We start from the raw sequence: 12,912 nt of genomic DNA on the forward strand, positions 1-12,912 counted from the left end.
GCATTTGGGAAAGGAACCATGTTTAGTTATTATAAATTGCTTTCATGGAGTTGGCAGTTCCTGAAAGCCCTCAGTTTCCATACTCATATTCAGAATATTATGTTAGTCCATTGGGTTAACAGAAAAACCAACCAATCTGAGGTTCATTTGCTAGGGGCTGGTAGTGATCATCGTCTCTCTTCATGCGGGATTCTAAGACAGCTCATTTCCCCATCCCTCAGAAGAGCAGACCTGGACTAAGTTTGGTAGCAAGACCATAAAGCAGTTAATCTTGCTAGTAAATGTTCTGAGCTAACTCTTCGGAAAGAACTTTGAGGAGAAAGCCGTGGTGTGAGTGTGGAAGGGGAGCAGTGTGAAGCGCATTGCAAGGGTCAGCGGGAGAGGAGTGCCAGGCTTTGTAGAGAGGAAGCAGTGGCGTGTGCAGACTGAACAAACCCCTGACTAGAACAGGGTGTGAGCTGAAGACGACAGAAGACTGGGGCAAGCGAAAGACTCAAGGGAGGAAAGATGGGGCTTTTAAAGACAGCGGGCACGTACAGAACTGTTAGATGTCACAAGGTCTCCTGAGGTTAAATCAGTTCAGAGGGAACCGAAAAGAATTGTGTCCTTGCGTTAGCTAAATGTTTTTCACATATTTTATTAAGATACCAACTTTCAGCCATTGGCTCATCTTTTGAGTGATGCAAATGAAAGACCCCCAGTGTGGGGAGACTCTCACTCAAGTCTCGGGATAACACAACCCCCCCCCCCCCCCCCCCCCCCCCGTAACTCACGAGAGACCGTCCTTGCTGCAATTACATGAGATTTAATCGACGGGAAGACGGGAACCAGTGCACTGGGGCCGAGACTCAAAACCCACGCAGGGGAAGAGTTTGACCCCAAGTAGCTGGGAGAAGGGGTTTTTAAGGGAAGAAACCACAGCCCAGTAATCCGAAAGGGGTAGGGAGGTCCAGTGATGACCACAAGGGGGCAACTCCCTGTTCCTCAAGGTTATTCAAGTTTATAATCAGCTAGTTCCTGAAACACAGTATCCCAAAAATACCAATGATAATCACAAGGGGGGAAACGCCCTGTTTCTCAAGATTACAATCTAACTTTATCTTCAGCTAGTTCCTGAAACACTGAACCGGCTACTCCTAGATTTCTGATTCTTCCCTCCCTGCTTAGATTTTTGGCTCTATGTTTTCCTGCTAGGGGGATCTGGATTTATCCAGGTCTTTCACAAACACAGCTTTGTACTGGCTTTATTCAAATTCTGAGAGAGAGTGTCTTTTCAAGAGATTGTTTGCTCTAATATTCATTTTTAAAAATTTGTTTTCCCACCATCAAAACATGAATATGAGTGTAGGGAGTGTGTGTGTGTCTGTGTGTGATGCTGGGAATTGAACTCAGGGCCTTGTACATGCAAGATAAGACCTCTGCCCTCAGCTCCAACACAGGTGGCACATGCCTTTAGTCCCAGCAGCTAGAGACAGAGACAGGTGGATCTCCATGAGATCAAGGCCAGCCTGGTCTACAGAGCAAGTTCCAGGACAGTCAGGGCTACACAGAGAAACCCTGCCGAAGAAGAAGCAGAAGCAGAAGCAGAAGCAGAAGCAGAAGCAGAAGCAGAAGCAGAAGCAGAAGCAGAAGCAGAAGCAGAAGCAGAAGCAGAAGCAGAAGCAGCAGCAGCAGCAGCAGAAGAAGAAGAAGAAGAAGAAGAAGCAGAAGCAGAAGAAGCAGAAGAAGAAGCAGAAGAAGAAGGAGAAGGTGAAGCAGAAGGTGAAGCAGAAGGAGAAGAAGAAGAAGAAGAAGAAGAAGAAGAAGAAGAAGAAGAAGAAGAAGAAGAAGAAGAAGAAGAAGAAGAAGAAGAAGAAGGTGGTGGTGGTTATGGTGGTGGTAGTAGGGCATTTTGACTGCTAACTCAGTTTTTAACTTGATAATTATACATAGAGACCTACTGATCAGATTTTCTATAAACAGATTGTTGGGCTTCTAACTCAAACAAAAGTCCCACCTAGTTGTAAATCGAGAGTTCTGCTCGCTCAAGTCTTCTGTAAACAGGTGTGGCTAGTTGCCAGACCTCGTGCTCCTGAAATGGGAAAGTAGTTGGTTCCTACCTAAAACAAAGTCTAAGGATCCAACTAGGTTCTTGTTCCCTCTATGGAAATAACTAGGATTCCACCCAGGGAGTGGTGTGCCCAAGGAGCTATGGACAGCCCTCAGGACTTTCAACTTATGTTAATGAAGTTCTTTTGTTCTACTCCTATCTTTTGAAATCAGAGGTATATTAAGCTGTTGGAAATTAAACACAGCGAATTTTCAGTACTCACTGAAATTTCCTCCTGATACTATTCTATGTGCTTCTGTGTTTGTTTGTTTGTTTTTTTTTCCCGCGTCTTCGTGTTCCTCACTATATTTCTAGATCCCCACACCTCCACTCTGGAAGAAAGGTAATCTTGTCGAGGCTGGCCCCAGCAATGTTTGTGTGTGTGTACTGTTATTTGATCAGAGTTTTCTACAACACCTTGACATGTGGTTTCATGCCATGAGATTTATAAACCATACGCAATCATGTCCCCAGGTAGTTCTTCAAATGCTTCTCTTTTAGGGATTCCAATTCTGTGTACACACATCATTTGATACAATGTCACAGTTCTAGAATTCCCTATCCTGTATTTATCCGTTCTTTTCCTCTGTACATTTCTCTTTCGTTCATGCCTGACCCTGCCCTCAAGTTCACTGGTTCTGTCGTGGTAGATAGCGGTGTCACTTTACATCATGGTAATGAGTGGCAGTGTTCAGCAGCCCTTTACACTCTTCTTATTTAGTGTCCATCTTAACAAGTGTTAAAGTAAGTGTGGTCTTGAGAATTTAACTTTAAATCAATTTGATTTTTTAAAAATATTTTTATGTGTATGTGTGAGTGTGTAAGTGCATGTGTGCATGTATGAGTATGTGTGTGTGTGCACGTGTGAATGTGTGCATGTGTACATAACCACGTATGAGTATGTAGATGCCAGAGGACAGCCTCGGCTCTTGTCCCCGTGCCCAACTTTCTGTATGATCTCTGGGGATCGACCTCAGGCCCTTGGGTCTGCAAGTTGGACACTTGCTTTACTGACGGAGCATCTTCCGCGCTCTCATCTTAACATTTGAAAGAAATTAGCAAACAAGTTAATTGGTTTTGTTATGGCCTCTTTATACACACTCTCTTGTTGATCTTCCTTGCCCAGCTTTTCCTCCTGACCCGGCACTGGGTTGCTCCCCTCAATAGCGCCTCTTTTGATTTCAGACGTGTTATGTATCCCCTTCCCTCATCTTAGATCTATTTACCTCTCTCTTGGTTCCCCGTCTTATTTCCTGACCCCCACATATACACACATATATACCTGTATATATATATAAAGATTAAAACATAACATCCATATGTAGGAGATGTGGTTTCTTTTCTGTGTCAATAGTATTTTGCTTAACATAATAACTTTCTGGTTCCAACGATTGCTGCTTACATGCCAAGATTTTACTTTTCTTTTCTCTTTTTATTAATTTTTATTGAGCTCTACATTTTTCTCTGCTCCCCTCCCTATCTCTCCCCTCCCATTCAACCCTCTCCCAAGGTCCCCATGCTCCAAATTTACTCAGGAGATCTTGGCTTTTCATACTTCCCATACAAAGATTTTATTTTTCTTAATGGCTGAATAAAACTAAAATTCCATACATGCAGCATTTTTCCATCTATTGATGAGCAGTTAAGCACATGCAAGTACCTTTTGGGGTAGACTTGGAAGTCCTTTTAGGTATAGAGCAATGTAGTTAAATTGCATGGTAGTTCTGTGTCTAGCTTGTGTGTGTGTGTGTGTGTGTATGCGTACCTGTGCACACACATGTGGAGGCTAGGGGATAGCATCAGGCATCTTAATTGCACTCCTCCTTATTTGCCTTGGACCCGAGTTGAGATCTTCCTGTTTGTGCAGCAAGCACCTTCGACACTGAGCCAATTGTCCTTGGTGGTTTTGAGAAACCTTGATGCCGATTTATATAGTAGCTACGCCGGTTTATACTTCCACCAGCAGTGAATGAATACGTTCGTCTCTTCTTCCATCTGAACGGAATTTATTGTTATTTGTTTCCTGGTGTTAGCCATTCTGACTTGGGGGATGTAGAATCTCAAAATAGTTTAGATTTTTATTTCCCTGGTGGCTAAGAGTGTTCAACATCTTTTAGAATATTCATTGACCCTTTGTTTTTTGTTTGGTTTTTTTTTTTTGCCTTTTGAGAACTGTCTACTCAGATCATTAGCCTATTTATTGACTGGAGAGAGAGAGAGAGAGAGAGAGAGAGAGAGAGAGAGAGAGAGAGAGTTGTGTGTGTGTATGTGTGTACATGCTTTATAGGTTTTTTTTATTGTTGTGTTCTTTTGAACATCTTTGAGAAGTATCTGTTGAGCTGTTCTGCCTATCTTTACATTGTATTGTCTCCAGTGGTGCTTGGTGCATTAAAGGACCAAGTAGACACCATAACAGGCTGCTCGGTCTTCTCTCAGACATCAAGCCTCAATTTCCATTTCCTGAGACCGAGCCAGCAGTTTCTGATCAAGAGCCATGAACAAAATTAATTTCCAACACCCCAAGTGGCAAGGATGAGGAAGCTTGGTTGCTTAAGCCATAAGCAGCTCAAGATGATAAGCAAGTAAGGAAAAAGCCTGGAACTAGTCGGGGCCTGTCTCCAAATGGAAAACTGTAGCCCTGACCAGCCCCCAACTAGCCCTGGCCAATTAGAACTCAGTAATGTGATTGCCACTTGCTTAAGCCAATTATAGATAGAATGACCCAGCTGCCTTAGGACCTCCCCATGGCTGCGCTTAAAAGGAGTCCATATGGCTCTTGTGGTCTTCACCACCTTGCCTTTGATTGGGCTGGCACGCCCCAGCATGCTGGAATAATAAACGCTCTTGCTGATTGTATACATGGATGGTGGTCTTTTGTGGGACTTCTCAAAAACCCTAACAGTGCAGTGTCACGAACCTGTAGTCTGATTCTGAGCCCAGATCACGTGGATTGAAGGGCTTGTGGCCAGCCTTGGCAATACAGCAAGACACTATCTCGGAAAAGATGGCAGGGAATCGACAGAAATCCAGGTCTATGGTTAGCCCTGCATAGAGTCTACTGCTGTTTGTTTACACGTGCCCGGAGAGCAGCAGAATGAGAGGCTGTGTCTGAGCTGTGCTTTTATTGTATTACCTTCGGGATGCTGGTGAAGACCTACAAATGGAAGCAATAAATATCCAGCTGGACATGACTCTAGAGTTCTCAGTGAAGTCTGTATTGGGACTAGATATATACCCTATATATGTTTTGTGTAACAAAACTTTTCTTGGGGAGATGCAGCATACATAACTACTTACCCCAGATAGGAAGCCCATGACAAACCAAGGTACCCATATCACCAAATTCCAGCATGGTGAACCTGTTAGTTTTGTTTGGGGTTACTTACGTGAGTGTGGGTGAGGGGTTACTTACAGGAGTGGAATGGCTCACAGACAGCTGCATCACACTAGCCCACCCCAGCGCTGGTGACAGCTCACACACTCTGGGAACCTGGAGCCCAGCACAGAGCCTGGAGGTGGTGCATCAGGTTGGAGAGTGTCCTCTCCAAGCCACTCTGTTCTAAGCTTCCTCTTCCAGGCAGCTCAGCTGGTGTCTGCTTCTTCCAGGCAAACTGGCCTGGCTTAAGAGTCTTCTCTGCAGCTCAGCTTTGCCCAGTCTGAGAGGGCCTCTCAGGCTTTATTGCTTACCTTGGGAGGGAAGGGGCTAGTCAATACAGTAAGTTCCAGGGCTTTCCTGATGCTATTCTGAGTTGTTTACCTTTCTGCTCAAGGAGCTTCCCTACAGGATGCAATGTTTCAGTCTCGGAGGAAATGGTTGCACGATGATATGTATATAAAGTTACATGAGATTGGTGGACATGCATAATTACATGAGGATGTGCCAATTGTCTCTCAGCTTACAAAGAAGGAGACGTTAGCCTACGGCATGCCAATGCTTACCTGAAAAAATAAGATTGAAAAGTGGAGTCTGGAGAAATTGCAGATGTTGAGGTAACTCAATAACATTTAGAAGCTAAGATAGTTCTACTTGAGAGGTCCCAGATATTTCTCAGCATGTTCCCTAGAAGTGAGGTCAGGAAAATGTGACAAGAACAAACACAGAATGAGGCTCTATATAAGTTTTCCATATAGATATGACTGACCGATTTATCTGTCATCTTTTATGACTCTGCCTTCCCCATCCAGCTTTGTTTGATGATATATACTAAATATTTCATCATGTATGATTGTCTAGCATCACAAGTCCCATGAAGTAAAGGATGTATTCCCGACACTTACAACGTATCCTTCCCTCCTGAGACTAGTAGTTGAGTGACTGACAGACTATTGGGGAAGAGGGAAAAGAAGAGTTTTGGGATGGTTGTGATGCAACTGTAGCAAGGATAGGCAAGTAGAGCCTGGAGGAAAAGAATGGAACTTGTGGTTATAGATACCACAGGTTTCTAAGAAGTTGCTTCTGTTCCTGCTGTGGGGGACTGAGGTAGGCGGCTTGCCTCTTCTGGGAAGGTTCTCCGTCACAGGAAATGGTTACAGTGAGGGAAAAGAAGTCTTGGGGTAAAGAGCAAGTTTATATGTTTGCGTAGCAAGATTGGTGGCTTGCAAAGAAACAGCTACTTCATTCACGTGAGGAAAAGGAGGAATGCATTCACTAGGTTCTTGAGAGGACCTGAAGGCATGGGTGGGCTACCTCTGAGCAGTGAAAGATGTTGGAAAAGTCCTTCCATGGCCACAAGGATGCTTCTTTGATCGTGACAAGAAGACGCATATTGTGGATACAGGGAAGTTGATACATTTAGCTGTCTTTTGCCTAAGTTATTTAGCTGAGTAATGCCTGAAGCTAGCTTATTCGAATATTGTTATGTAATATGCTAGCAGTTGGCAGTGGAAGTGTCATGGTATTGCATAGAGTTATGAAGACTTTCCTTATTTTTCTTTGGAGCGTTTCTGCAGTGTCTGATACCAAGCTTCTAGCTTGAGTGTCTGCTCTATAATTGGATGAGAAGATGCTAGCTGCCCCGGGGAATACCTCAAAAGGCATGGCTACTGACGAGTCTAGCCAAAGATATTTTCAGATGCGGGGAGGAGAGAGCTATTAAAGGGGACAGGGTGAGGCCAGCTGCCTGTCCTCAGAGTTTGCAGTCATGAGGGGACACGGAGCACCTGTTTTTAAGAATATCTAGCAGTTCCTTTGTAGTGTTGAGAAAAAGTCTAGAGTAAAATTAAAATGACTCAGGATGGTTTGGAAGTACACAGCCAGCTTACACACATGTACTCACACAAGACACTTAAGAAATGAGAAAGACAAAAGGGTACAGTATGAAGTGCTTTATCTATATGAGGATATTGACTTAGTAGCATTGAAGAAATGTAAAGAAGTTGATTAGCTACTTAGGATGGCTACAAAATCCAGCTCACATACTTTTAATCAATTAGAACATTTGGCTATATGAATATTAGCGACTAGTTCTTCTTAGAGTCTCATGATTATGATTCATTTTTCCATGAGAAATGTTTTAGATTTATTTTCTTGTTATACACTCTCACCCCATGTTAGTTTTCACACAGTCATTTTTGAAATGTCATGATTCATGGAAATGTGGTGTATTGGAATATATTGTAAAATGTATTGTTAAAATACCAACAGTTATGAGAAATGACCATAACTGATATAATGTTTCTTCAATCACAAAATTTTTGTGTAAGAAATAAGTTGTCTTATTTGTGTGGAAATATCCTCTACACTACATGTGTGCACTTCATAAGATCAAGGGATGTTATAAAAAGAGGAAATAGCTGGGTGGTGGTGGTGCATGATTTTAACCCCTGCACTCGGGAGGCAGAGGCAGGCGGATCTCTGTGAGTTTGAGGCCAGGGTGGTTGACAAGAGCTAGTTCTAGGACAGGCTCCAAAGCTGCACAGAGAAACCCTGCCTCGAAAAAAAGATGAAAAAAAGAAAAAGGAAAAGAGGAAATAACTCTAACTTAGATTTACTCAAAGAGGCCAAGTGTATCTACAGTGACCAATAAATGAGTGTAAGATCATTGATGTGATGTGTAGAAATTAGCGATGATTACAGTGAAGTTTGTTTAGGGACTGTGACATGAGTTTATTTCCCAGATCCTGTGAGGGAGAGAACTGACCCTTCAAAGTCCTCTGGCTTCCACATACCCATGTAGCACTCACTGCAAATAGATGATTGATAGATAGATAGATAGATAGATAGATAGATAGATAGATGATAGATAGATAGATAGATAGATAGATAGATAGATAGATAGATAGATAGATGGAGCAAATTTTTTACAGTAGAATTAAGGAGATAGGAATCATCGCTGTAAATTATAGAAATAGGATAAAAAGGTAGATGATTGAATCTACTTTTAAACTCATGGTCATCTTGTACTAAAACTATACCTCAAGACTGTGGAGACTTGGTTACAGCAGTCACGGAGCCTGGTTCACAATTACAATGGAGGACCTGGAGGAAAGTTGAGGCTAAGACCGTCGTGCAATGAAATAGGGCTAGAGGTATGTAAATCTCCCAAGACCAACTTCTTGGAGTAGGAGATTATGCTAATGTAGAAAGGCAAGCTCCATATGATGACCAAACCCTGGTTTTATACCACGCAGCGGCTTAGAATGTTTAGGACAGAATTGAAGAAGTAGGAAAGAAGATTGAATTTACTAAAGTAATAGAGGCCCAAAAAGAAACCATGGATTTCTCATAAAGATTGATTTCAGCAGTAAATGTGATACCACATTCAGATGCTAGACAAATAATAATTCAAACTCCAGCTTTTGAAAGTGCTAATATACAATGCAAAAGGGTAATTAGGCCATTAAAAGCAAGATCAGCACTCTTGGAGAGATGAATCTGAGATACAATCAATATTGTATCTCATAATCATGATGATTCTTGGCTAGTGCTAGGAAAAAAAATCCTAAGACAAGCTGCTCTGGAGCTCACAAAATCAAATTAAAACAGATTACACCAAATTAAAATGCCCATGGTTTATTAAGTATAGTGCTCTCGAGTGGCCGAGAGCATGGCAGGGGAGACAGAAAACCGGGGAGCACATGCAAACCCGGGACCTTTTCTGGAGGCCCACTTAAATACCCTGTGGGCATGGTCAGGACCTGGCATGCTGGGATTTGAAGTCCAGACCAGCACAAATCCCAGGCCAGGGGGCCTGGATGGATGCCAGGTGCTGGGGTGATGCTCCCAACCTAACATTACAGCTAGGAGAGGTGATATCCAGAGGTTTGAAGAAAAACTGAAATGTCAAGTGTTTCAATTGCGGCTACCTAAAAAGGGATTATAAACAGGGCATTCCTAGAAACAATGTTTTTTCTAAGAATAATCCAAACAGAATGTCCCCTCCCTTCTGGATTATGTGTGGCAAGGGCAGGCATTGGATTAATGAATGTAGATCAACAAGGGACAGTCAAGATAATCTTTTGCCTTTGGGAAATGCCTTGAGGGGCCTCTTACAGGCCCCCCCATGTCAAATTCAGCTCAGTCATTTCCTGTCAGTTTGGAGAAAACTCCTTCCCAGAGCAATTAAGGAACCTAATGCCTATTGTTAAAAAAAATACTGCTCTGGTTATATAGATATATCTGGATAGATAGATAAAACATAAAACAAAAATTTCATGAGAAACCAAAAATCAAAATTGATAAAGATTAGATTAGCCATTTCCCCAAAGTTAGAGTTGGGGCAGGGTTGTTTATATTTATTTATTTATTTATTTAGTCTTTTCAGTAAAATGAAAAGAAACAACTTGAGGAATTTAAAGACCTTTGGACGAATAAGGATCCAAAGAAGAAGGAAGAACTACCAGGAAAAATTACCAAGAAAATGTATACTCTGACCTAATGTGATCTCTGAAGTCTCCAAAAAGGTGATGGGATCCCACAAAAGTGATTCCATCAGGACTATGATAATACCACCGAGCTGAAAGACACCATCTAAAGATGGGCTTTGGTCAAAAACTACTCAGGACAATTTTGAGGTGACTGACTAGCTGAGATGATCCAGCCTCACAGACAACTTTAGCCAGGATTTGAGACAAGTCTTGTACTTTTCCATTATGCAGAGACTGGACAATAAATGATACAGCTACCTCTCCAAGATCTTGACATTTAGCTCATATTTTTCAATTCAGGATCCTCTAAAGATACCCTTTCCCCAGAAAGCAGGAAGTAAATTCAAGAACAGGACACCCACATTCCCAAGAGGTGGGGTGAGTGGTTTTTGGTTGTTTGATGGGTTATGGATATTTGTCATCATTTAGGGTAGTTGAGTAGAAGTTCTTATTGGTAATGGTTAGGAAAAAAAATGAACAAAGGAGTTTAGATTCAGGATTTTTGCTTTGAAGAGAAAAAGGGATTATAGACACAGAAATTGGATAAAAAGGTAGATTATTGAATCTACCTTTATACAAAAAAGCAACTACCAGTATTAAATATTTTACATTGATATAGATTTCTGTATATTGATAAAAATTTAAGATTTTTTTAGAACATATTATACATACATTTCTAATCTTGTCCAAGATATTGCACCTATACAGCATGCTTAACAATGCAATGCAAATTTCTAGTCCTTGAAAGTTATTATGGTCAATATTTAGGATAATAAGAAAATTCAGGTTAGTAACTGGTCACCTATTACAACCAAATTTGTAGTCATATTAACTATGTTTTCAAGATCACACAGAGATGTAGTTTAGATAGACAGGTCATCTTCAAACACTTCAGAGACTTATAAAAGATGGCATTTAAAACGCTTTAATGAGACATGTTGAAGAAACTCCACATGGCATGATGTGGGATGCCCTTCTGTGTATGTGTTGCTTTTATTGGTTGATGAATAAAGCTGTTTGGGCCAATGGCTTAACAGAGTAAAGCCAGGCAGGAAATCATAACAGAGAGAGAAAAAGAGAGTAGGCAGAGTCAGAGAGATGCCATGCAACCGTCCAAGGAGGCAGATACAAGAGGTAACAAACCACGAGTCTTGTGGTAAAACATAAAGTAATAGAAATGGGTTAATTTAAGATGAGCTATCTAGAAATACTCCTGAGTCATTGGCCAAGAAGTATTGAAATTAATATAGTTTCTGCATGATTATTTGGGTCTGAGCAGCCAAGAAATGAATAAGCAGTTTCTGCCTACAATGGAGTTTGCTTTCTTTGTGACCAAAGTACCCCCTGGGCAAGAAAGTGCACTTGCCTTGATTGCTGACAATATGCTGTCCACGTTGGACACGCAGGACACAAAAGAGAGTGACTGCCAAAACTTGCCAAGGTAAGGCGCGACAGTCCTTCAAAAATCTGCTTCATCGAAAAGTCTGCTGAATATTCTAGGCCTGTAGGCCAAAAAGGATGCCCCAATGTTACAGAGGAACCTTGGGTGATTGTTTGAGCAGCCAATTATTTCTGTCATTTCCCACATTTTTTTTTTTTTTGAAAGTCATTTGCTTGCAATTTCTGCTTACTCAGTTAATATTATTTCCTCTTCTGGGAGTTGAAGACTAGATAGGTCTAGTTATAGTTTTCCTTGTTTACCAGACTCAGAAAAAAAATTCACTAAAGAAATTTAAAGTATATAAGGTTGAGAGACATAAAAAGATAATTTTGGGTTGGTATTGCAAGTTAGAATAAAAAATAAAATAGGTACAACATTGGACTCACCAAGATAGGATAGATAATGGAGTATTTTCTCTAAATTTGTCAAATGCAAACAGACTAGACATTGTTGGTTTATTTATTGCCTGTACATATTGTATAGTTATTGTACTTATTGTATATAGTTTTTTTATATTAGTTATAACCTTTTTCTATATTAGACAAAAATAGGAAATGTGGTGATATTTTGTTTGTGCTTTAACAAATAAAACTTGCCTGAAGATCAGAATACATAGCTAGCTATATTAGCTATGTATTAACCATAGAGTCCAGGCAGTAGTGGCAAACACCTTTAATCCCAGCACTTAGGAGACAGAGACAGAGGGATTTCCGTGTTTTAAGGCCACCCTGGGCTACACAAAATTGAATCAGTCTAAAAGAGAAACGGATTCAAGCGGTGGAAGCTCACACCTTTGGTCCCAGCACTAGGGAGGTGGAGACAGGAAGTGATATGCCTGGGCAGAGAGGAATATGAAGTGGGAGGAGACAGGAGCTCAGGATTCAGTTTTGAGGTTTGGTAGAGACAACATTCATCTGAGTATTCCTAGAGACAGGATCACTTATTTGGTCTCAGGATTTGGTAGAGGTAAGAACTAGAGGCTGGTCTGTTCTGCTTCTCTGATCTTTCAGCATGTACCCTATTTCTGACTCGGGGTTTTTATTATTAAGACCAATTAGAATTCACGCTACAGTAAACCTTTAGGGGAAAGATGGAGCCTGCAGCTGATGAGAGAAACACAGCCCATCCTTTCACAGTGTGGCACTGCATTCTGCACTTCCTGCTCAAGAATCAAACATCATGAAACTTTTCGTTTCACTTCTCTGAAGTTATGGGTATGCTTATTCTCTTAAAAATACCTTCTCTAAATTCAGAGAGAGAGAGAGAGAGAGAGAGAGAGAGAGAGAGAGAGAGAGAGAGATTTAGACTCAAAGAAGCAGTCTAACTTCTTTACAGGCTGCAGCAGGAACAGTGAACATTTAAGATCTGCCTAGGGCACAGAGTGGGGAAGCTTAGCTATGCTGTGGGACAATGATCTGTACCCCGTCACTTGTATTTTAAATAAACGCTGATTGGCCAGTAGCCAGGCAGGAAGTAGAGGCAGAGCCACCAGGCAGGAAGTAGAGGCAGGGCAACA

The sequence above is a fragment of the Myodes glareolus genome, chromosome 5 (assembly GCF_982192425.1).
Source record: "Myodes glareolus chromosome 5, mMyoGla1.1, whole genome shotgun sequence".
Classification (NCBI taxonomy): domain Eukaryota; kingdom Metazoa; phylum Chordata; class Mammalia; order Rodentia; family Cricetidae; genus Myodes; species Myodes glareolus.